General features: G+C 47.8%; 1 protein-coding gene across 2 annotated transcripts in view; it reads right to left on the bottom strand.

The window, feature by feature from the left end:
- FUT8 (fucosyltransferase 8) overlaps positions 1-26,357 on the bottom strand; it is an 857,288-nt gene that overhangs the window by 309,001 nt on the left and 521,930 nt on the right. The gene's annotated exons all lie outside the window — the stretch shown is intronic.

The following is a 26,357-nucleotide window of genomic DNA, read 5'->3' as shown; positions in this document are numbered from 1 at the left end:
ACGCCTCTGGTTCTCGCTAATGTACACACAATAGAAATGTGGCTCCTTCACTGAACTCTATTGCCACACACCGCTCCCCTGACATTTTTCAAGCTCTTGACTCCATTTTGGGAGTTTTGGTGACTGGTCTTTTTCGGATCAGGTACCTAGTCTTCGAAACGACCTGCCACTGTATCTATGAAAGAATGAACCAAGTAATTGAAGAATAGGAAGAAAAAAATCTTTAAGCTTTAATCCTCTTCAGATCAGACAGTAAGACAATCCGAGCTCCCGCCTGTGGCGCTGCTATGCTGGTGCCACTGATCCGAACATACCAGTCGGTGGAGCTGTGTGGGTGGAAGCGGGCAAAGGCATCCATTCCTTCCAGGTGTTTTATTGGGAGTATTACACTGCCTGATTTTGTTGTGTGGGATTATTTGGCTGTTTTTAGGGAGTTCAAATGGTTGGCATGCCCCTTGTGTAGAGAGAGGGAGAGAGAGGGAGGGGGGGAGAGAGGGGGGAGGGGGGAGAGGGAGGGGGAGAGGGAGAGGGAGACTTGTACCAAGTTTAGACATGTAATGTATGTTGTCATCCAGAACAAGAGCAGGAGTTTTGTTTTTTTTGCAAAATGGTTTATGCAAATATACACAATGAAACATATGCCTCCGGATCCGTTCTGTTTAGTTCCTTAGTTTCATTAGTATTCAAAAGTCAGATTGGAAAAGCAAAGCAGATGCGTAAGGTAGTACAGCAGACATGAAACTCCCATTAAGAGTCTGGGGTGGGAACAGAACACCGATTACTCATCTGCTCAAAAGCGCATCAGTACTCGGCATCCTTCAAGCCTCGCTCTACCAGAATAACGACACAACTTAAGAGGCGCGCACAGTCTGTGTCTAGGTACAGATCTGTACGCTGGGTGGGCAGAGGCCTGCCATGCGTTCAGTGTTTCTCGGAGCCAAGATACCATTGGAGAAATGTAGCCCTCTATAAAAGGCAAAAACAAAACAAATGGCCTCATCACGAATGTGCCGGGCCGGTAACAACGGTGCCAGTAAACGTTTCAGCACCGTTGTTACCGGACCAGCACACTCCGAGTTCTGTGAGCGGCTGCCGTCCCAGCCGCCAGGTCAGACCTGGCGGGCCGGACGGCAGCTGCTCACAGACTTTGACAGAAGCACCGGCACTGTTGCACACAGTGCTTCCGTCCTCCCGATTCCCATTGAGTCCTATGGGACTCGAATGGGACTGGGGAGTTACATTTTGCGGCCCCTGGCTTCACGGATCGCTTGGTGCTGGAAAAAAAACACAACTCCGGCGGCACGGCTACCACCAGAGTTGTAAGGAGGCCCAATGTGTTTGACAGTGCCTGCCACTCCACTACTCCAATCAGGATGCATCACCGGTACACACATTTCACTGCGGTATTTTTTCATTGCCGTTTTTATTTCGAAAAAAAAGTCGTTTTTTTTTGGGGGGGGGTTTAAAAAATTCAATAAATGGTTGTAGGTCCAAGGGAATAAAAAAAAAAGGGAGTGCTTGGGGGGTAATCCCCCCCCCCAAAATTATTTTTTAAAAAACGAGTTTTTCGAAGAAAAAAAAAACGGCGATGAAAAAACCTGCGATGAAAAATACCATAGCGAAATAATGTAGAACCGTATCACCAACGAATAACAGAGACGCTGTCCCTTTCTCAGGCACAATCAAACGTTCACCAGGGAAGCACAGAACTGGGATAGTCGTTATTCACATTGTCAAACAAGAGAAATTGATTTGTTTTTTTAGATGATTTCAGTAGGAAAGACATGGAGAACCTGCAGCAGCAGGGCAATTTGCCAGAATGGGGCAGACCGAGAGTGTCGCTGGAGAAACCATCCGGAAGTGTTGAGCAAAGACAAACTCTTTAGAGGATAAGCATCACGTTTCAGGAAAATGCACAATGAAGGTTTGGGAAAGTAGGAGTGGGGCCGAAACTAAAAGCTCTACTTCCGGTGTTTCCCAGAACATAGAAGCAAATTCCAGACTTTACTGGGCGCACCCCAAGGCTGCAAAGAAAATGAGCCATTGTCATTTCAATGAGAAACATTGAGGGCCCCAAGCTAAAGTTCAAGAGTGAAAGCTTAAGCATTGTTACAACCACGTGTAATAGCAAAAAAGGGGCAGCACAGGCAACGGCGCAGGGTCTACCACTGATGTGTGTATGTGCGTGTCTTGGTTGCTATAGTAACTGATAATGGTGCTCGCTCTTATGGTTGTCGCACAGAGAGGAACTTTGTCCAAAGATGAAGGCCCCCCATGTCTCCTCCAGGCCTCTGACTATGACTGATGCTTGGCAAGCGCAAGACACCCTGTGAATGATACATACATTATGCTATTAAATTACCGCAGTTTAATGTATTGATCAAGGCATTTAAGATACCCAAATTGCACCATTCCCAAAATTGTATTAAATTTACAATAAGTGCATTACATCGATGAATCCAACGGGTATTCTGGAGCCGCTCAGCAAGAACCCGCGACTACGTCGATTTCATAAAAACGCCCTCGCTCTAGAAGGGATCACTCGAGACAACATACAGCCTTAGTACATTTCTCCACCCCACTGTATGACCCCATTTATATACATGCTGAAGGTGTATTAAACCCTACCCTTAAACAGCATTACACTTTAAATGCCTTTATACTAGAACCTGCTTATGGAAAGGTTCTGGATAATGCCTTTATAATGTCTTAAGTCACATTGAGTCTCATCCAATTGAGTTAGGATTGTCAGAAATCCATATTCCTCTCGCTCGCATAATGGCTGCATGATGATTACACACGTGGGGGCTTATACTGCATCTCAGATTGCACTGGCGATACAGTCAGACTTGCATCAATTCTACAACCTGGTCCTCCTACTTCCACCCAATAAGCAAAGATAATGTTGTTGCTTTTAGCAAGACCATTTTATAAATGACTTCACATTGACAAAAACCGTTGCTACTAAATTAAAACCAATATAAGGGCCCCCATGCTTTGAGGCATTCCTTCTATGATATGATGTGTTATTTATAACGCGCTTAATACCCAGAGGTTTGTAAGCGCGGACCTGGGGATCAAACCTGTGGTGCTCAGTGTCGTCTTGTTTCCAAGGCGAGCACGTTGCCCCTGAGCTATCCTCCCGAGACAATGCATCCAATAATCATTGCTGTAATGTATGCATCTAACTATCCAATTCTATCCATCTTTATAGGGTGTGTGTGAGACATTTCTGGATCACCTGTCTGTTTCCTGGCCCTTATATCAGCAAGGTTAGTGACTCTGACTCGTCTCACTATGTTAATTGATTTCATTTAAATCAGAGAGTTCTATTGAAATATCTTCTTTCTTTCCTACCCCACAGAGACTGTGCTAGAATCTAATGTTTATGAAAATAAAAATGAAGTCTATCCCCTGAAGATGGTTCCATGAACCGAAACGCGTCGGTCTTATTCGGGTCACACCTGAATACGAGACTTCTTTTACGAACTGTTGAATGATCAAATCCATACATCTAGAGTTTGTTTGCACTGTAACTATTATACAGATTTACAATTGTGTTGCTCCTTACAAGCGTTTTTTTGTTAACGCTTGTTGCTCTCACCTTTGTTATATGGAACACCTACAAGTGTCCTTTCCATGTGTAAATAGGTAACACTGATTGTACTACTGTTTGCTTACTAATGTACGACTTGTTGGACTCGATTAAAATCCATAAGTCAGCTCTAGTGTTTTCGTGCTAATTGTTCTATTGGTTTGACATCTATGATTGTATATTTTATCCTGAATAATACTGCCAAATGTTCTAAATGACCCTTTCTGTTGTAAATAAGAGAAATTCACACGTTGTTAACACATCGTAAAATTTACGCCTCTTTTGGCGCCAAATGTTTAATGAATTTAAATAGAAATAGAGGGATATCTTTTTCCCTATTTGAGTGCATCTGGGCTTGCTGTGTAGCAATACACAGCTTTGGATTCTTTAGACATTCACTTGGTTCCCGCTTGATCAAGGCTTCTAGTTAGTACCAATTTGTCTTGATAGAAGATAAACATGTATTTGTCACTAAAATTCAACACCGAAGTATTTTCATACATATCTTCCCATGCCTTATCAGGGAACTTGAGTTGCGCCTCCACCACGGAATACTAGTTCTTAAAATCCAGCATCTTATTGAAGGTATATATATATTTTCATAGCACCTACCACACAATGTCCTTGCCTCTTGGCACTATGATGTGGAAAGAGGGTTAGAATAGGGCTATTTAGAAGGCTGAGGGTGTAAGAAGTCTGGGGTGGTGGCACCTGGGCTAAAGCTAGGAAAATGGACAGATGAAGAGGGGTGAAGAAAAGGCGGTACAGAAGATGTGATGAACGTGGATATTTGAAGACATGGGTATAGAAGAGTAGCTGGCATGGCCGAGGACAATTGAAGGGTATGTGGGTTTGAAGACTTGGGTATAGAAGAGTAGCTGGCATGACCGAGGACTATTGAAGAGGATGTGGGTTTGAAGACATGGGTATAGAAGAGTAGCTGGCATGGCAGAGGACTATTGAAGAGGATGTGGGTTTGAAGACATGGGTATAGAAGAGTAGCAGGCATGGCCGAGGACTATTGAAGAGGATGTGGGTTTGAAGACATGGGTATCGAAGAGTAGCTGGCATGGCCAAGGACTATTGAAGAGGATGTGGGTTTGAAGACATGGGTATCGAGGAGTAGCTGGCATGGCTGAGGACTATTGAAGAGGATGTGGGTTTGAAGACATGGGTATTGAAGAGTAGCTGGCATGGCCGAGGACTACTGAAGAGGATGTGGGTTTGAAGACATGGGTATCTAAGAGTAGCTGGCATGGCCGAGGACTATTGAAGAGGATGTGGGTTTGAAGACATGGGTATCGAAGAGTAGCTGGCATGGCCGAGGACTATTGAAGAGGATGTGGGTTTGAAGACATGGGTATAGAAGAGTAGCTGGCATGGCCGAGGATTATTGAAGAGGATGTGGGTTTGAAGACATGGGTATAGGAAGAGTAGCTGGCATGGCCAAGATGGCCAAGGACTATTGAAGAGGATGTGGGTGGAGGAGAGGCCATGCCGGCATTTGCACAGAGGAGATGATTTGTGTTATTCTTCAGCCAAGTCTCTCGTGATGACCATCAGCTCTTTAAAGATTTCATCGTATGCATTTGGGCTGACTTTCCCAAAAAGCATGCGACGATGAATAGCACTAATCCAAAAAAGTAGCAGGCACCCCTCTCTAGAAAGAACACGGCATGATAACCTGTTCTGTGTTTTTTTTCCACTTTGAGAGTCTGCAGCCATTGCTTTTCACTCACTGTACCTTTCACAGATGGGAAATACCCATTTGCATATCAGTCTTGGTCCCGCCCACAAGGGCAGTCCAGCACCAAAATGCCAGGCAAACCTCCTTTGAACAAGAGTACCAACAGGAAACCCCAGACACGTGTTTCAGCCTTGTATGGAAAAGGAGCTTGAGGTTGGTCACCCCAAGTTACCTGAGGGAACCCAGATGTGGACCCCTTGCTCACTGTGCTCAGAGAGGCACAGCTCCACCTCACTTATGAGGCCCAACAAGGCTGAAACACGTGTATGGGGTTCAAGCTCCCTCAGGGTGTCAGCATCTCTCAGGTTCAAGCTCCCTCAGGGTGTCAGCATCTCTCGGGTTCAAGCTCCCTCAGGGTGTCAGCATCTCTCGGGCTCAAGCTCCCTATGGGTTTTAGCATCTCTCAGGTTCAAGCTCCCTCTGGGTGTCAGCATCTCTCAGGTTCAAGCTCCCTCGACGTGCCGGCATCGCTCAGGTTCAAGCTCCCTCGGGGTGTCGGCATCTCTCGGGCTCAGGCTCCCTCAGGGTGTCAGCATCTCTCAGGTTCAAGCTCCCTCTGGGTGTCAGCATCTCTCAGGTTCAAGCTCCCTCGACATGTCGGCATCTCTCAGGTTCAAGCTCCCTCGGGTGTCGGCATCTCTCGGGCTCAGGCTCCCTCTGGGTGTCGGCATCTCCCAGGTTTGAGTGGTCTCGAGCCTTCAGCACCTCCGAAGTGCCAGCACTCTTTGGGTTTCAGTACCTCTCGGGTACAAGTTCTCTCTAGCCTTCTGCCCTTCTCAGGTTCAAGCGCTCTCAGGGTTTTAGCACCACTGCGGTTCGAATGCAGAATTGACCACGCAGGAAAACAAATGAAGGCTACAGACAACGTCACATGGAGAAACAACGCATGGATAATTAAACTAAAGTGGCGAAAAGGTTTTGGCTGGCATTGTGAAGTGCATCCACAAATGTCCAAATGAACTTCATGCCATGGCAACGGACAGCAATAAACTCTACGCCATTACATACGTGCAGCCCAACAATCACTACCACTCAATCGTATGTTGTCTTTCACTTTTTGCTTGCGGCCTATGTCTGTCTGTTGTTGCTCTCCATCTCGCACTTTGCCTTAGCCTTTTCCCCCCCCCGTTTCTTTTTCACCATACACCTCACGGTATGGTTTACACGCAAAGGGTGTGGGGGGGGGGTCACAGTTCGCCCTTACGGACAATGCGTTGGCACTATAAGACCACTACGGTGGCGATCTGTGCAGTATAAAAGCTAACATAACCATTAAAGTACCCCACACAAAACAGGAACACACTTCAAAATAAACAAGTATGGCGAAACTAGCACTGTTGCGTCGAGCCTGAATAATATGGGGCTTGCTCAATTAAAACTGGCACGGCAGGCAACCAATTACAACTCAGGCACAGACAGAAGGCTCGCCTTTATGCAAATCACAATTCTGGAAACCTACAGGAGGAGGGAATAATTGCATGACGCAGGGGCTGCATAGACATTCACACTTGCACATCTGTGGGCCGGCCTTGGGGGGTGGAGGGGGGCGAGCCGGTGGACCAGCCGGGCGACCGCCCGGGGCGCCATGCCCCCCAGGGCACCACTAGCCCCCGCCACGCCAGCTCGGGGAAGTCTTTCAAGGGCTCCCCCGAGCTGGCATAGCGGGAGAAGGCACGGCTGGCGGGCGTATTCAATGACAATCAGCCCCCCACCAAGCAAGCTCAGTGGAGTCCTTCAAGGGCTCCCCCGAGCTGGCATAGTGTCAGAAGGCGTGTCAGGCGCATGATTATTATTGGTGTCCGGTCAAATGGTCGACAGACAAATGGTCGACAGGACAATTGGTCGACACAATTTGGTCGAATTTTTTTTTTATTTATATATCTATTTTTTAGGTTTTCATTTAGGGAAACAAAAGGGGTTTTTAGCAAAAAAAAGGGGGTTGGGGGAGACCCCCCCCCAAAAAAAAAAGAAATTGAAAAAACACAAAAATAAAAATTCGACTAGTTGACCTGTCGACCTTTTGGTGTCGACCAATTGTCCTGTCGACCATTTATTTTCGACCAAATGACCTAGAACCTTATCATTAAATGAGCCTGCGGCGGCAGAACTCATCTAACAACAGGGTGCTAATGCACCCTATTCAAATAATTACCTCCTCGCCGGAGCGGGAAGGTTTAAAAAAAAATGAAATAAAAAGGGGGGCACTTTCTGGCCCCGCCCCCTTTTGACCAGGGGCGCGCGGGGAAGAGGGTGCGCCAATTCGCCCAGGGTGCTGGGACCCCAAAGGCCGGCCCCAGAACATCTGGAACAATCAAGCAAATGGTCAGGTGTGACATGCAGAACTAAAGGGTGAGTAACAGCAACAGGCGATGACACACAGGGAAATGAAGGATACAGGAAGACACAACCTGAGGATATAGGGAGCTGATGACCCAAAAACCACCAACCAAGAAACGTGGAAAGGGGTTCACCAGGGATCCACAAAGAGAAACACAGAAGAGGGGAAGTTAAGAATTAAAAGTCTTAGAGATTGTGCCACGAAAAAAAAGCTCAGGGGCAACACGTTTGGAAGTAGGACAATGCAGAGCAACACAGGTTCGAATCCTGACCCCGGGCTTAGAGACTGGTCTGGTATTAAGTGCATTATAAAAGATTAACTAATTGGGCTACTCTCTGGTGATGCTGCAATTGTGTGGCCAAAAGAAGACTCTGCTTTCAAGAAAGCAAATGGAAGGCACGGTTTGCTTTCAATGAACACACAAAATCTTATTCTCCATGAAGCAGATGAGCTCATGAATAGTCAGAGAAAAGGCAGAACACACACACCAATAACGCAGTAGAAGCTTCTGCTCTTGTGATTCTTATGAATGACTGTTTTTAGTTCAATGCCAAATAAAAACTGTTTGCACCCTCATGGCACCCTCGTGTGGTATAACTTTTGCATATGGGGAGTTCATAATAATAATGTATTTCTTATGGTTCAATGTGTTAAAATGGCGGCAAAAACGCTGTGGTTTTCTCGCAATCCATGTAATGGATGCGAGCAACATGCGGACCCATTACACCATTTAAAGGCAGCAGGGGACACCCACACTCCCCTTAAATGGTATAATGGGTACACCTTTACCGGGTAAAACCATGGAATTTTTCCCACCATTTTATTTTTTATTTTTTTACAGGTGACTTTTTTGCCGCAATTTTATTACTGCAAAACTTTCTTACACAGCGCTACACACCCATAGGGCGCAGAGCGCTCAAATAACAGAAGACATTATTATCCCACAGAGTGGTACTCATTTTATCAACCTCAGAAGGATGAAAGGCAGAGTTGACTGTGCGAGGATACGAACCTGTCACAGCAGGCAGCACACAAATATCGGGGGCGAGCGCTTAGCTCACTGTGCTAGCTGACCGCTTCTTATAAAATAAACCCCAGACCCTTACTGCAGGTTTTCTTGCTCCAGCAATCAGCGGGCACTTCCTGCCTGCTCTCCTGTAAAGGCCACCCACAATGGCTATTGTGCCATGAAATCCTGACTGGCTGAGCCAGTCCCCAAAGATAGAAAAACTCTGCCTGTTTGCGTCATTCAGATGAAACAAAAGCTCTTTCAAAACTAGAACAATTGGCCAAAATAGCATTATTGTTCTGAAGTAAATCTCTGCAGATAAGGTTTCCAGCACCATAAGGACTCCAGGTTAGGACATTTTAGGTTGTGCTTTATCATCATATTTTGTGTATAAAATGAGCGGGGGAAAAAAGCCCAGGGGTAACACACTCGACTTGGGAACAGGACATGCCATGCAAGGTGAGTGAGATACCCGATCCAGTGCTTAGACAAGGGGGAGTGGGCAGGAGGTGCTGTATAAATAAAACAAATGCATACCAAGGGAAATCCGACTAGAAATGTAGATTTCTGCTGCAGCAATAGGGCAATTCACATGCACAGGTAAAGAATGAACCTCTTGAAGAGGGCAGTCTCTTTGGCGAGCCTGACATGGACACACAGCATCCAGGAGCGGGGAAACAAAACTATGAAAACACAATAGGATTTTGCTGTGCAGCCCGCCATACGCCGCTGTATTGTGAGGGTGTTTTTGTGCAGCGCGGCATTACTTTTTTATTTTTCATTTTATTTAACTGTGCATGGTTTTCCAGCGTGTTATTACGGTTGGAGGGTGTGTTAGTGCAGCATGCCAGGAGTCATTGCATTGTGAGGGTATGTTGGTGCAGCATGAGAGCATTCATTGCACTGTGAGGGTGTGTTGGTGCAGCATGCCTGGAGTCATTGCACTGTGAGGGTGTGTTGGTGCAGCATGCCAGGAGTCATTGCATTGTGAGGGTATGTTGGTGCAGCATGCCAGGAGTAATTGCAATGTGGGGTGTGTTGGTGCAGCATGCCAGGAATAATTGCACTGTGAGGGTGTACTGGTGCAGCATGCAATGATTCATTGCACTTTGAGGGTGTGTTAGTGCAGCATGCCAGGAGTCACTGCATTGTGAGGGTGTGTTGGTGCAGCATGCGAGGATTCATTGCAATGTGAGGTGTGTTGGTGCAACATGCCATGAGCCATTGCACTGTGAGGGTGTGTTGGTGCAGCATGCCAAAAGTCAATGCATTGTGAAGCTGTGTTGGTGCAGTGTGCAATTGCACTGTGAGGGTGTGCTGGTACAGTGCCATTGCATAACGAGGGCGTACGGGTCGTGGGGACTGCTGCATGCCAACAGTCATTGCATTGTTAGGGTGTGTTGGTCAGTGTGCCACAGATGATTGCACTTTGGAGGCGCGTTGGTGTAGCGTGTAAGGGATCACTAAATTGTGAGGGGTCTGTTGTAGGTTTTTTATTCTGCGTTCAAAAGAGAGAAGAACTTGGCTTTGCTGCGGCCCATTTGTCATTCATAGTGGAGCTGGAGAGCCACGCCCACATCTTCTGACAGATTGCAAGACTAATCATAAACAGATAATTCACTCCGTATTAAAATTGTCAGTGAGCTATGCAGCAGCGAGATAGGCAAAGTCCCGCCAATGGCCCGCTTCGCCCAGGGCTGAGTGACAATACAGGCTTATCGAAGTGCCTGGCAGATCCAGTGGATAAGATGGGACTAATAGGTAAGAACATTTTACTTCCTATTTTGTAAAGCACATTCCAGACCAGTGTATTTTTAGGCAATTAAAAGAGATGTGAACTTGAATAAATGGATTTGCAAGCAAGAGGCGGAATTTCTGATAAAGGCGCACCACCCCAGGATCCAGTTGTTTTATATCCTCCCTAAGGTACCCAAATCCCTGACCAGCCCTCCTGGAAGACCAATCGTCGCCAGAGTCAATACCCTCCTGGAAACCCTCTCACAGCGGGCCCACGTGTACTAAACACGTTATGCAAGTCAAATGAAGGATACTATAGCAGTCATCAACCTCTTTGCCATAAATTATTTTGACCTTAAAGGAGAATGGTTGATTAGTCTAGATGGGACCTCACTGTATGCTAAGATGCATACCTCAGGAGGCACCTCTGGATATGTTTGAAGAACTTCTTTACCTGAAAGGTAAAATCGGCACAACACCCAATTATCTAATGTGGAATCTGACTGTCACTGAAAGAGAACTATTTCCCATTTCTAGATCATTTCTACAGGCAGATTCATGGGACGGCTATGGGGGCGAGTGTCGCCCCCAGCGTGGCAAATCTGTAGGGAGAGAAATTGGAAGAAAAAGGAAATTTATTCGGACGATAACCCTTACTTACAGAACATTATAGAATTGAAGAGGTGTAATGACGAAGATTTGGAGAGGAAATAAAGATACAGCAGAAGGGTTTTTTTACGGTGGGTAAATGAACATGATGGATTCCTCCAATTCACTGTGAATTACAGTAATGTGAGCAGGAACTACCGTGACGCATCAATTTACCATGATTCAGAGACAGGGATGCTCAAAGTCAACTCATTTTGAAAGCCCTAGATAAGAATGCATGGCTAGATTGTGGCAGTTTTCATCCTAAACATGAAAGAAGTAACCTGCCATTTGGGCAATTTCTCCGATTGAGGCAAAATAGTTCTACTAAAGAGGCTTTTTAAAAAACATTTTTAAGAAGAGCAAGCTGTTCTGAAAGAGAAACTCCTGCAACGCGGGTACCCAACAAAAGAGCCCTGAATAACAGGGAAGCTCTTATGGAGACACGTTGGTTTTTTTATCAGCACTTTTTTAAATCTGTCCAATGATATAAAGAAGATAATAAAAAAATAAAAAAAACTGGAATGGCTTTGAAACACAAGAGAAGAAATTGGATCGCCTCTTGCGTGCTTTCAAATGGAGTAGGAATCTGAAAGAAATTCTAAGTAAGAACGATATATCCTTACCTAAAGAGAAGCAGCAATCACTTATGGAAATATGGGGAATGCCCAAAGCAGCAGATCACTCTCCTTGTGGGCGGGGGGATGTGAAACCTGAAGGTGTCTCACTTACTAGTCCCCAGGTGGTCAGGACACGGCCATCGCTATTGCATCCAGTTCCTGGGGCGGGACCAGTGGAGGAGGATCACCTGGATGAGGGGTCCTCAGGGAGTGGAAGTGGGACACCGACGGGTGAGACACGGTAGCCCCTTCCTTAACAAGCAGTATGAAACTTTCTTCTTTCGTGACTATGCTATACGCATTACTGTAAATCAATATGAACACTTGAAGTCCGGCGCCTATTGAAATAGGGTTCCCAATCCCTCTTTTTTACTAGTTCTGAAAGAGGTCTAAATGAAAGTGTGGAATGGTCCAAAATTGCAGGATAATGTGGCAGGTCAGATAGTGGGATCGATGTATGTACCCCACTTACAGTAGATCCACACCAGCATTGTCGTGCTTTGGTCGCTGTATCAGTAGACATGAGCCTTCAGCGTTAGGCGTTGCATCACCTAGGCAACGAGGCATGCATTTAGATTAAGGAACCCTACCGCGTGCTGGACATGATATTTTCTGATGAGCAGGCTTCACAAAACACAGTCCAGAAATTTTAAAAAGGAATATGCGACGCAGACATGAAGGAGAGAGGACCGGTTGTCCGGCTACTGTAAGTCAGTGCTGCAATAAGCCGTTCTAGATGACTCCAGAGCAGCTTGGAGCTGTTTTGGAGGGAGCAGCCTTGTAATTGAGCATGTGTTTTCCAGGTGTGAAATGTCCTATAATTGAGGCTGACGATTGCAACCACGAGTGTTGATAAGCTTGGCATCATGGAACGGACGTGCTAGATGAAGTAAGTGGATGTTCATGTGAAATAATGATCTTAAAGACTAACTTGTTCAAACACAAAGGGAAAAGTAGCAACTTTGTGGGGTTTTTTCCGAACAGGTTGGCTCTGTGGCAACAGTATCCACTGAAATGTGTGAAATTGAATATATATACTTTCTGGAATTAAGGCAATCTTGATGTGATGATAAAACTACAAGTTACTCACCACAGTGACTAACGTACTCCTAGTCCATAGTCCCCTTTACGCCATCCTGTATGGGCGTCCGTCGCTAGCGGCAGCAACAAAACCTTTTTCACCAGAAAAAAATGGTCTTTCCCTTTAAATTTAGTTGTGCGCAGGGGCACAGCCCCGGGAGCATGCGCTCCCTTGACCCCGCCCACCGGCGCCACTCCTCAGTCCACTTTGACATGTTGGCTGTATAAAACCACCTATGGATGCTGTTATTTTTTAGGGGGAAGGATGGTGCGATGTATGGAGGAAAGGGGACTATGGGCTAGGAGTACATTAGTCACTCTGGTGAGTAACTTGTGATTACTCCTACGTCCCACCCCCTTTCCTCCATCCTGTAGGGACGATTACAACTGATTGAAGCCCTGGGGAGGAGAGCTGTTAAGTCTAGGCAAACAGATTTCGCAGCACCGCCTGCCCGAAGACTGCGCCAGCCTGCACACTGGCATCCAGGCAGTAATGCTTGCAGAAGGCTGATGGGGTGGCCTTTGTGGCGCCCTGCTAATTGCTTGCCATGGTACATGTCTTCGGAAAGCGAACGCTGTTGCCGTGGCCCTGGCGGCATGAGCATGTATGTACCTTGGAAACCCTTCACGCTGCACCTTATATGCTTCGTAAATGGCCGAGAACATCCATCTAGCTATTGAACCCTTGGATGCTTGTCCAGCTGTTTTTGACACGCCAAATCTGACAAACCGGGAGTCCGGCTTGTGGAAATTCTTGGTCCTATCCAGGTAGAATGTCAATGCTCTCCTGACGTCAAGACAGTGAAGCACTTTTTCCTCCTCTTCTGTGGAATTAGGAACAAAAGTCGGAAGTAAGACTTCCTTGTTGAGGTGGAACGAGGAGATCACCTTTGGGAGAAAGGAAGGATGAGTGCGGAACACCACCTTGTCTCAATTGGAATGTAGTGTACAGCTCTGCAGCCACTAGAGCCTGCATCTCGCTAATTCTGCGTGCTGAGGTGAGGCTCACCAGGGGCGCTGTCTTTATTGACTAATTTGATATCTATCGCCACACTGGGCTCAAAAGGTTTATGCGCAAGGGAGCTGAGGACTACATTGATGACCCAGACTGTGTGCGGGCGCCTCACAGGCGGGTACATCCTTGTCCATTCCACCAGATGTCTTTTCACCACTGGGTTGGTGTGATGCTGGAAATGCATCGGAGGGACAGGGCCTCCGTATCCTTGTCCTTTACTGCTTGTTATCGTGTGTTCTGTCGTGTTTTCCGCGCAGGAGTCCATGTGTGACTCCTGGCGGTGCAGCTCTCTCTCTTTTGGTTTGGTGAACGGATCCGTGGGATAACCTTATAGCACCCATGGGTGGGGGGGTGCAACCCTGTGCCCCTAGTGTATGTTTTTGGGCACCTGTGGGTGGCCCACAGAGCAGGGTATGGGCTGGTGGCAGCTCCATGCTGAATTTGACAGGTGTGCGGAGTATCCTCCATTTTGGGATACCCCGGCCCTGCCATTGGGATCAGTTGATTTCGGATGGAAAACAAAATGGCCCCTGCGGCCTCTTGCTTTCTATTACCCAATACCTTGTTTTCCCAAAGTCCTGGGAAGCCCTGACTCTGTCCCTTCCCCCTGACTGGCTGTTGGATGGAAGTGCCATATATGGTGTTGTTGTGAAGGCCCGGCCAGACTAGCTGGAGCCTTCCCGGTGATGTATGTTGTGGGTACCTCCTGTGGGTGGGACCTGGGTGAATAGAGTGTGTGATGAATACGGATTCTGTGTTGTGGATGTCTAGTATCTGGTGGTTGACACAATGACTGAGACAGCCCTGCCCGAAACCGGTATGAATGCAGTTTGGAGTGTTGAATGGCTCGGTACTTGTGCCAATACACATAACTTCTTGTGAGTGTCTGGAGAGAAGTGAATGGCCTGAATACCTCGTGTGCCTGATTGGCTGCCTGCCTGCATGAATGCCCTTAGTCGTGATTGGATGCTTGAGTGTGACCCAGCGGAATGAATGGGAGATCAACGGTATATCTGGGGACCTCTCACTGCTAGGAATCGTGTTCAGAAGCTGAAGTCCACTACGACGAGTAACTGGAGTAACTGAAGCTTGACCTTGAAGCCCCGCTGGACGAGAAGAAGTGCTGTTGCTCTCCTTCACAATCTGAAAGCTGCTGTGTCTCCAAGGACTGACCCAGATAGGACCTGGTAAGGCGCCCTCTTCCCGAGCTACGAGGGACCATCTTGCACAGCTGATCTTTGGCAAAGCTCCCTGGTAGACAGACCTTAGACAGGCTGCCGACCGGAGACGGGGACTGCCGCGCAATCTCAAAGAGAAGCACCGGGACTGTTGTCTGCCACTGTCGACGACCGCCGTCGCCGACCGGAGCCGCCGTGCTCCCGTTTGCCTAAGAACTTCATTTGATCATCGGACGCTCTCGTCTGCATCATCGCCCGCTTTATCCCGCTGGAGAAGGCCCTACCGTCGACGCGCCGAGGAGCATCCGCCGGTGGGTTTCCCGCCACCTAAGGACCACAGAGACGCCGACGACTCGACGCCCTTGCTGGGCCACAGTTGTTCACCATCTCTTTGCGGTCCAGAACTATCGTCACCGAGGTGCCCCGCACGCCTCTTCCTTGCAGGACGCCAACGCTCTGTCGTTGACTAGCACCGCTAGGAACGCAGCTGCCCCTTCACGGCCGTAGTTCAACCTGTTCGCCGTCGGACGTTTCCCCGACACCAAACGCTGAGTTCCTCGACGCCTCTCGACGATCCGTGGCTCCTGCTTTAAAGGGAGTCACTCAAGAAGGATCGATCGACGCATCTTCGGAGAACTCTACTCCACCAGGTACATTGGGGGGGTAAAACCTTAATAGGAGGAAGTAAGACTATTGAACAATATATGGACTGGGCTATTGCTATATATCTTTATTTACAGGTTGCCCAGGTGGGGGGGGATCTCCACACAGAACTGTACCTAGCGGTAGGGGTCAGCATTCTGCCTATTGTTTCAACCATCTTGCGTTCATTCCTATCTCTATTGCTGGTTTCCTCGTTATTGATCTGTGTGACATTTTAACCGTACAGTTGATGCACTTTAATGAGATTCGATAACATTGGTGGTACCACTTTAGAATTGTATATATTTATCATTATTGACTTCCGAGTACAAAGTGCGTTATTGTGATCGTGTACATACCTTTGAATATTAATTATATAAAGACTGTTTTCAGTAATACAGCGTGTGGACATTCCTTTGTGGGGGTTCGGGGACTACACTGTACTTAAGAACCAGCCTGCATCACCTCCCGAAAAGCTAGGCCTTGATTGCTCGTCCATTGCTACCTTATAGAGAATCTTGGCTGGGGTCTTCTGTGCCTCTCCTCTACCATATAGAGAGCAGAAGTACAGACACCCCCTACCAGTCTTTACAGTTGGAAGTAGAGAAATAATTCCTGCCTGAGTTTCTGAAGCACCTATGGCTGCCAGGTAGGTCTGGCATTTTTCTACCTGGACCCCTGACCTAGCTCGGTGCACTGACAATGATAACTCCTGGTCTAGAGTGCATGATAGTGGATCCACTCCTGCCTCTCTGGCCCAGAAGCAGAATATGGTCCATTTGCTTTTCTATTGCCTAAACATAGCATTGCTTCTGGCACCTTGAATGATTTCGCGATTCGCCTGAGACAGATTGAGGTGCTACAGAGTTATCTGCTCAGGGGCCAGATTGCCAGGGCTAACCTCTCTGGGGAGGGGTGAGCTACCGTTCCCCGCCCCCGCTGCACCAGGAGTGGGCCCGTCCCATTAGGGAGGGCAGCCAGAAGCTGATGGGACATTTGTAGGTCAGAGAACCAGGGCCTGGCCGGCCACCTACGGCGCCATTAGATGAATCGCAGTTGACCATCTTCTCAAATTTTGCAAACAACCTTGTGAAGCAGGGGGGTCAGAGGGAATGCATAAGCCCATATTCCCTCCCACTGCATATGCAATGCGTCCCCCATTGAGCCTTGGCCCCTGGACGCAAACTGTTGACTTGTCTAGTTGTGCTCCATCGTGAACTGGTCTATGTGAGGGTGCCCCACCTGTTAAAAATCTCAAGAAGGACCTTCTTGCTCAATTGCCACTCGTAATTGTCAGAACTCAGCCTGATGAGTCTATCCGCCTCTAGGTTGATTCTCCGGGGAGATGGACTGCTGAGATCTATATGTTTTGTGCGATGGCCCACTCCCGTATGTTGATGGCAAGCCTGCTCAGAAGGGGAGGCCCGGTGCCCCCGTTTGTTGAGGTAATGAATACAGACCAAACTGCCTTTGGCCATTGGAAGGATAGCCTTGAGTGCGAGTCAGATGGCCATTATCTACAACCAGTTGAGATGATTCTGCTGTTCCTCTTTTGACCACATATCATGCACCACGTGGCTGCCCAGGGTGGCTCCCCGCCCTTGGAGGGAGGAATCTGTTGTAATCGTATATTCCGGCTGTCTGAACGGTCTGCCTGCCACGAGGTTGGCTTCCTGCCACCACCATCCAAGATCCTGGTGCGGCCGTGCCGGTATGGTAACTGCTGCCGTCTGAGCACCGGTCTCTTGGCTCCATGAGGCTGAAAAATGCAGAAGCAGCCTCCTCATTTTGAGCCTGGTGTGAGAACTGCCAGGAGACACACTGCCATTATCCCTAACAGGTGCTGATAGCACCAGGCCGTGGTTACCACTCTGCTGAGGAAGTACACTGCCAATGCCTTGATTGATGCTACTTTTTCCCTATTGGGGAATATCCTCTGCCCTGGTGTGTCCCACAATAGTTCTAAGAACATTTAGGTCTTGTGTAGGCTGACATTGTGACGTCTGGAGGTTGACCGAGAACCCCAGGTCATATAGTGTGCTCATGAGCATGCAAGTTGTGCTCCTGACCTGCTCTGGTGATTCTGCTCCAACTACCCAGTGGTCGAGGTACAGACATACATGGTGGCCCTCTGACCTGAGCAGCGCAGCCACTGTGTTCATGAGCCTTGTGAAAACCCTTGGTGCTGAGTTGAGGCCAAACAGTAGTACCTTGTACTGAAAATGCAGTCCCATGACCCGAAATCTGAGGAAACATCGATGAGGCAGCCAAATTGGGACGTGCAAGTATGTGTCCTTCAGATCCAGGGAGCACGTCTAGCCTCCCCCACACAGAGACTCCGCTACCAGAGCTGGCGTAACCATTTTGAACTTCTGCAAGAGCAGGTGCATGTCTAAGGAGGATAGATCTAGGACCACTTGCAGGCCAGCCTGGATCTTCTTTTGAATAGTGAAGATGCAGGAGTAAAATCCCAACCCATGTTGCAGGATTGCTACCTCCTCCACCGCCTCGCTAGCGATAAGCAAGCGTAGCTCCGCTAGGATGATGGTGTCCCGCCCTGAAGAAAGGGGGGAGAACATTGGGGGGGGGGAGGGCGGAATGGGAAGACGCAAGCCTTGAGGGACTACTTAGACCACCCATGGGTCCGTAAACAGTGTCTGCCAGGACTGACTGTGGAGGGCTAACCTGCCTCCCCGCTGGGGTGCTGTGGATCTGAAGCAAGGCATCATTGTTTCTTTGGCTCTGAGGCTGGGTCTTGGGAGGGGGACTGGAAACTGGAAGAACCCTTTACGGGATGATTTCTGTTTCCACCAATGCTGACTGGGAGATCGGTCTGGCTTCCTGGTTCTGCGGTACTGGAAGCCACCAAACGTTCACCCCCTATCTGCTCGAGCTCGCCCCTGCCTAAAGCTTTTGGCTGCTGGCTTTGCCAGTGACTTGGACGTCTGGGAGCTGCTTTTCTTTTTGTCCAGCTCCTCGTCTGTGGTGGGGCAAACAAGTCACGCACTTCAAATGGAAGATCAAGAATTATTTTCTGGACATCAGGATTGAATCTGATGGGGCCAAGCAATCCGTCTCATGTCCGTTGCCACACATATGGCTCTACCTGCGGTATTGATGTGTGCCAATCTCTTGTACTCAACCAAGCCAGCCTTAAATGAGGCTTTCTTGTGGGCTGGCAGGTCCAGGAGGAAGTCCGCGATTTTCCACCACAGCCTTTGATTTGCCGCAACCAAGATGGTGTCGGCATTGGCCTGCCTGAGGTGAAGTCACGTGTTAGAGTACACCTTTTTTCCGTAGGCCTCTAGGACCTTCTGTTCCTTCGCCAACAGCGCAGATGTGGCTGTGTTGGCCTAGGATGCCTGGGGTTTGGCTGCCACAATGGCCGATGACAAAGGGTGCACCGACAAGAATAGTGAGGTGTGGTCGGTGGTGTAGTAGGTTGAAGGAGCGATGCGCTTTCCCTAGGAGCCGGTGGCCGTGCTGGCGCTGGCTGCAGGGGTAGCATGGGAGGGATCATGTCTTGGATACCTTTAAGAATGCTTCCCAGAAGAAGCGCTCCCCACAGGCTGGTTAAGCGTGTTCCTGCACCGGCACCTGTGTAGGCGGAGTCATGTATACTTGCTGTCTACCCCCGCTGGGCATGTCATGAGTATAAGGCCTCTGTGTAGGGCATTTGCCCCACTGCGGTTGGATAGGTGGTGCACCATGTGACCCGTGGCATAGATACCAGAGACCATACTGCTCTGGCAGTGGTTTCCCGCCTTTGGGATTCACTGGATTGCAGCACTTCTGGCCAGGTCAACGTTTTGTCAGTGTGGGCCACCATTTTGTCCGACCCTGCTCCACATGCTTCTGTTGTTGAACTGGGCCTGGGGTCAGCCTGTTTGCTTGGACGCATAGGCTTGGCCCCTCCCTGTACCTCAGGCGTGGGCCTGGTAGGCTGTTGGCCCTCGGCCATGTTGTCCGTTCTGCTGTCTGCGCTGAGTATAGGTGCCCCCTCAGGCCTAGGCCTGGTAACAGAGCAATGCCCTTCGGGGCGTATCCTGGTGTTTAAGCCGCTTGGCTCCTTGGCGACTGGGCCGGGAGGATTTTTAGATCCCTCAGCCGTTAGGCTGGCAGTTACCATAGCCTTGGTATCTGTCTCGCCGGTAACAGAGCCTGATTGGCACCTTCCACTGGCGGGGTGCGTAAAATGTAATATATTTGCCTTCTTGGTTTTCCTTCTCACATACTCCTTTATGTGGTCTGGTGGAGACCTGGCAAACGGCCCCCTCCACCATGTCAGCCAATTCTCCAGGGACCGGGCAGCAAGCGCGTTGCACGCGGGCAGCCTTCCCATCCGTGGTCTGCACCAAAGGCAGAGGGCATGCGGGTCCGATGAGAGAAACGAACAGTCGCAAGACAGGAACTTTCTGAAGCCCGTCGCGGCCTTCGGGCACCAGAGACGGGTGAGGCACCTGTGGACTGTGTCCTGTAAATATGAGAAGTTAGTAAGTCTATAAAATGTTAAGAAAATGTGGAATTACGTATCACAGTGACTCAACCACAAGTGCTAGTGAAGTCGGTCCGCTCCCGTCGACGCAGAAAAGAGGACTGAGGTGTGGCACCGGTGGGTGGGGTCAAGGGATCGCATGCTCCCAGGCCATGCCCCTGCGCCCAACTAAATTTAAAGGGTAAAGGGTTCCAGTCCTTAGCGAGGGACGCCCATACAAGATGGAGTTAAGGGGACGGGACGTAGGAGTACATTGGTCTATAATGAATTAGTAAGTGGCACACTACACCATTTTGGGTGTAGGCTGGTGGTGGCATTTGAACATGGTGTGTTTTGTCTGGGGGTATAAAGGACCCGGTGAATTTTGGTCCATCCAGCCAATTATATGCACTGATTAAATACAAGTTAGGGAAAGGCTGAGAGTAATTTTATACGCAAAAGGAAGCAGGCGAAATTAAATTATCTGTTTTGACGTGTTGAAGCTAAAAATGTGTTCTGAAAATCTGCATGGATTAATTGCAGATTGGAGCAAGAGTAGGAATTGAATCCCCATGGATGATAGGAGGAATTGACGATCTTAGAGTGACAGGAAATTGGAATATGTGCCTTAATGGTGTCATTGAGTTAACTGGTGGATACTCTCAGCCTTTTGGCCATACTAGGAAAGCGATCTAGAGGTATAATGTAAGAGGGCAATGTTCAAAAGGCCCCTGAAGAAGTCTATGTGACTAGACTGTGGTTTCACGTTGAACGAAACATGTTGGGCAAGCGTGAAACAATGTGCTGACACAAGAAACCTACAATTAACCGTCTAGGGGTGCTTAGGTCTTGTGTAAATTGTTGATTAAACCTATATGTTTTCTACTATTGAATGTTTTTATAAATGTGCACTTTAGGCGGGTATGAGTGTGGCGATAGAGGGCACTGTGTGTTATATATATTTTTAATGGTAGTCCATATTGATGTGTTAGGGACATTGCGTAAGTATTGGGATATAAATTTAGGATGCTATAGAAGTTGAATGTTAGATTAAATCCGAATTTTTAATTTTGGCATTGCATTGACTGAAGACATATGTGTGTACTGTTTGTGCATGGTCCTGTGGGTGTATTGGTTTATTGCATGTATATGATTTCAGGATTAACCCACACGTGCTTCACTTCTCCTGAAATCGCTGTTGAGGTTTGGATAACTTGAATACACGGGCGTTTTTCTTGTAATGTAAACGTTCTTTGTAGGTAGCAATGCCCATCAATGGTAAGCCGCCTTTTCATCAGGCAGCACCGTGGCAGAGGTCCTCGTTGCGGGAGGGGCTGCCCATGCCACTGGCCTGAATGCACCGCTCGGAGCACCTGGCACAGACCTGCCTGCTACTCCCAGGTTCCCTTTGGTTGGAGTATTTGCCAGTTTTAGTCACTGCGGGTACGCACGTTTTAGATGCAGATACAAGCTCAGGTTTCATGTTCCTGGCTGGTCCAAAGTTCCACAGGGTTCTATTTGATGGCCTGCACGGACCCCACTCACCCCCACTCCCTCTTCCCCTCCCAATGCCCATGCTCCTGACCCCACATTCTGCTGGGCCTTCTCACACGCCGGGGTCTCTCACCGGCACCACCCACCCATGCCACAGACATGGGTGAGGGTGTGCACTTTGGAGTCCTGGCTTTCACATTGGCAATATTTATTAATTTTTGGATTTAAATTCCGAATGTATCGGTCGTGCATTTGCTGCAGCCCGTGCTTTCTCTTTTTTACTCACCTTTAATAACATTGGCATTCGCCCCAACTTGTCAATAGCCACAATCCAAGAATATAATTAATTTATTTAAAAGAATAAAGAAAAAGGCCTCGACACTTCTTGCCCCGTCTTTGCAAGAGTTATCAGTGGGAGACACGGGCACATTGCTAGCATTCATTTTGATGCACCCATCACTCCCCTTGTTTCTTCATTTGCTGTGCCAGCCCCTGCAGGCAGCCCTTTCACTCCATGCAAAGGCAGAGTCCCAACTCAGGTGCCGTTTTTGGGAGACTGTCGGGCATACGCCTCAGCTAGCCCCAGCTCACTTAAAGCTATGGCCATAATGTCCCGTTCTCCAGAACCTACCTGGGGGCAATGACCAACTGCGCGCACTCAAGGCCCTTCCTGCGCTGTGGCCAATGGCCCGCAAGCCGATACCCACTCCGTATGTCCCTCAGAACACTGTATTATTGCTGAAGTGGGAGATGGCCAGGATACAAGACAGAGCCAGCCATTTAATGAACAGGGATCACAGAAAAAGAAGCAAGGAAGCACTGGGGGTGTCTGCTCCAGGACACTGCAGGCACCTCACAACATAGACTGCGCCGCGGAGCTTAGTACAAGCAAAAGCCCTCATTCAGGTTAAAGGGCGAGAAAAGTAAACTTTCTAAACAACCAAAGTATCTTTCCTAACACAACAAGCTCAATGTGTACAAAGGAAACGCATGCAATTCCCGGGGGCCCCCACTAGATTCCAGGCTGCTCAAGACGAGCATGTTTCGCCCTCTAAACTCTCAAGGAAGGGCGCGTAATCAATACTTGGGTGGCTTGGGGCTACTGGCAGCAAGCGTGCAATAAATAATGGACACAGAAAACAAAGCACACAACGACGCGGAAAGTCAAAGCTAGCCTCAAGAAAATCGAAGTTGTGATTTTCAAAAGGGTCCCATGAACTATATCCCCTGGTCCACCTCCGAGCACTAAACATCCTCCTAGCCCCCGCAGACAAGGTGCATCCAGGGGAACTAGGAAAGTATTATGTACAATTGCAATGATATGGACTCTGCGTGAAACCTAACTGTAGTACATACAATGTAACTGAATTTGCATTCATCAACACTTTAAGTTAAACGCAATGACATGGACTAAGCCTGAAATGTAACTGGATGTAACCATATTCTTAAGCACAAGCGCCCAGATGCCCTGGGGTTAGGCGCAATATATAAATGTAATAAATAAATAAATAAAGCCAGACCGCTTCTGGTTGCCTGCTGTGGCCTAATAGATGGGGGCTGGTCTATGCATATGGTCTTTCCCCCTCTGCAATGGAATAGCAAGCTGAAAAACAATGGTCTGGACGGTTGCCCAGACCAATGCCAGTGGTTATGATTCATTCAGCGTTTTTAAAACTGCTGTCACATTATCTTTGCAAAGTTTACCTCAATTTATGAACATTCACCTGCTTAAGCAGCGCTACAGCTCTGCCAATCAGCATCATGAGTGGTTGGTAAGAAACCTTAACGAGCTGTGCAAGCCATCGATTGTTGAATGGTATTACAGAAATATTCAGAAATTGCATCCGTTACATATTTGTTAAATCGTCTTTCTTCCTTTTAAATTATGTCTCATGTCCATAACCTCATTTTTTCTTACGAGAACAAACCAGGGAAAGATAACGCTCAATGCAGTTCTAATTTAACTATACATTTTTAGGAGCTTGCAATTTCAAAACAATGACAACACAGAAAATATTGTAAATATAAACGTTGACCCAGTAGCCAAGGTAATTTAATTCATTTGCATCCATGCGGGGTACCCTAGCTTCAAAAATCTATACAATGCAATAATCCGTGAATTGATCATACCCGCCCACCGGTGAAGGCGCTGTCTGATCGCAGAAGGCTGAAGAAACACAAACACACATTGGTGGGGAATCGTGCAGAACAAACTCGCCGTCCTTCTTTTCTTTTCAAACTAATTGCAGATACATAGTCCATTATTAATGTCGACCATTCATTCATGCCCCTTTCTCAGCTCAGTATTTCTTCCACCTTCATGAGCGCATCACGTGCCACATGCATTAATCGTAGCACAGAGAGAGCGTCAAGAGTACGATTAGAGCCCATATAAGGCCTTCATGCACCAGGCGTGGGTCCCATGCCAGCCGGACCTAGTGAGCCAAGCTACTCCTCGCTGATGATGCCCAACGTGGCCAGACCAGGTCTGGGGATGCTTGTGGGTCTCATGCAGAAGGGATGTGACCTAGCAGTTCGGGCTGGACTGCCCCTTTTGGGGGTGGGACCAAACCTGATTTGCATATGGTCTTTCCCCTTTCGTAATGGCTTGGCTGGCTGAAAACCAATGGGCTGGAGGGTTTCCCAGAGCAATGTCTGAGGTTAAGATTAATTCTAAACCTTCCAGCCATCGCCTCTGTGTTTTGGCAACATCAAACACATCCCATTTAGGACACACTGCGGACAGGCACCAAGGCGATACCCAGAACTTCACAAACCCGCAGTGCTACGAGACCACATCACTGCCAGATGGGCACTACAGACATTCTAATTTACACAACACAGGCTTTCAGAGTACGCCAAGAATTACTACCAGCAAAGTAGTAATCAGGCAACAGCCATGTATGTTCAGCAGAGAAAATAATTCATAAAATAATCCAGGGCACACACTACTGTGATGGCAGGTTTCCATTTTTTAACCTCTGCCCATCGTTTAGGCCTGGTGAGACAAGAGTGATTGTGGGGCATCTTTGAGAGATGTTCGTCATTGACTGGTAAAAGCATATTAACCAAGCACTGGCAATACCAACAGTTTGGGCTTTTGTGTCGGCATGGGAAAGGCGCTTGTCAAGCACAGCTGCAGTGGTATAAACTGGCCATGGATGGTAGCAGGTGGAAAATGGTGTGGGTAACTGGGCTTTTAATAGCAGTGCCTGGCAAATGCCCAATACTTCTAAACAAGCCAAAACTGCTGGCTTTGCTAATGCTCGTTTTCAGAGTGCTTATAAATCGAGTGGCTGAAGGCAGACCTGGTAAGACATTTTTATTTACACTAGTAGTGCATTTAAAACTCCAATGAAAAAAACTTTGAAAAAAACACTGGCAGGCACTTCGAGTGCACAGTTTGATGGTAACGCTTGATTAAAAGGGAGCTCAGAGTTCCCATGAGGTGGTGTTTTGAGAACACAGAGGCAGTAACTGGGGGGGGATGGCCACAGGATCATCATGGCCATGGGCAGTCAATGGGTGGGCACAGCGTTCCAGGTAAGATTTTGAAGTATACACCCTATTTTTTAAAACTGGGGGTAAAATTATATTTTACAGAATAAAAAAGTAAGTCCCATTTCCAATTGGAGTACTTAGTAAGCAAGAAAAAAAATATGCTGCAACTGTAAATCTGAAATGTGTTGTGATACCAATTTCTTTGCACCTATTCATGCACCACCAGACTGCACACATCCAACTGATTTCCTCAGCACCACACCTATCGCTAGGAAGCAGCTGCTATCCAACAACTACACCAGCTGCACACATATCCCGTGCACCCACGCACCCTACGACACTCTCTCTCTCTACTAACTTCAACTATGGTTCCCGAGGGCGTTCAACCTACCAGCGCCTTGAGGTCATACCAATGATATATAAAGCGCTATATAAATGCTAAGTAACATAACATAACATGCACATTAATAGATATACTTCAGATATCTTGTCTGTTCAGATCAGGCAGTAATAATAGCAGAGTTTCTGCCTGTGGCACTACACGTACCACTGCTCTAAACATCTCAATGGAGCTGTGTGGATGAAAGCAGGGAGACGGCCGCTCCTATTTGCCTTTTTCCTACTTTGTGTTGGGAGCATTTTTACTCCCTATTTTTATTATTTGGGAGTATTTGCCTATTTTTAGGGAGTAAAAGTGGCCAATACATCCCTTATCTATAGGGTGGGGTGGGCAAATAACCAAACACCTGCAAGCTGTGTGTCTCTCCTCATATGCCATTTCTCCCCATCTGTAGTCCACTGCAATAGTTTCGGCTTATAGGTGTCGCAAGCCCAAACTAAAAAGGGAACACATTTGGATTGTCACCTTATTTTGAGTATTTGCTTGAAAGCACAGAGAGTTTAATCAAAAAGGCAGATCATCGGTGCCACCTGGCATTCTTCTACTCCTCCTCGATTCTGCCGCAAGATTCTGCCATGGCGTAGTATACAGTGGGAGGATTTCCAAAAACCAAAGCATAGCAAGAGCGCGCGTTGCAGTGGCCAGGCTATCCCTCCATTTGCATCCTGTAGCAGAGAGAACAAGCATACTCCGCCTGCTTCACAAACAATGCCAGCCTCAGCCTGTCTAAAGTAAGTCCTTCTTTACAGGGCAGAAAGGTCCCTCCCATTCATCATCAGCCAATGTCTTCTCCAGTAGCTCCCCACAAGAGGAGGTTTGGCGCTGTTGCGCGGCTCTCTCCCACAAGCATCCTGAGAAAGGAACCTTATCGCATTTCCT

Source organism: Ambystoma mexicanum, chromosome 14 (assembly GCF_040938575.1).
Source record: "Ambystoma mexicanum isolate Mex_15411 chromosome 14, UKY_AmexF1_1, whole genome shotgun sequence".
NCBI lineage: Eukaryota > Metazoa > Chordata > Amphibia > Caudata > Ambystomatidae > Ambystoma > Ambystoma mexicanum.
This window is presented reverse-complemented; position numbering and strand designations above follow the sequence as displayed.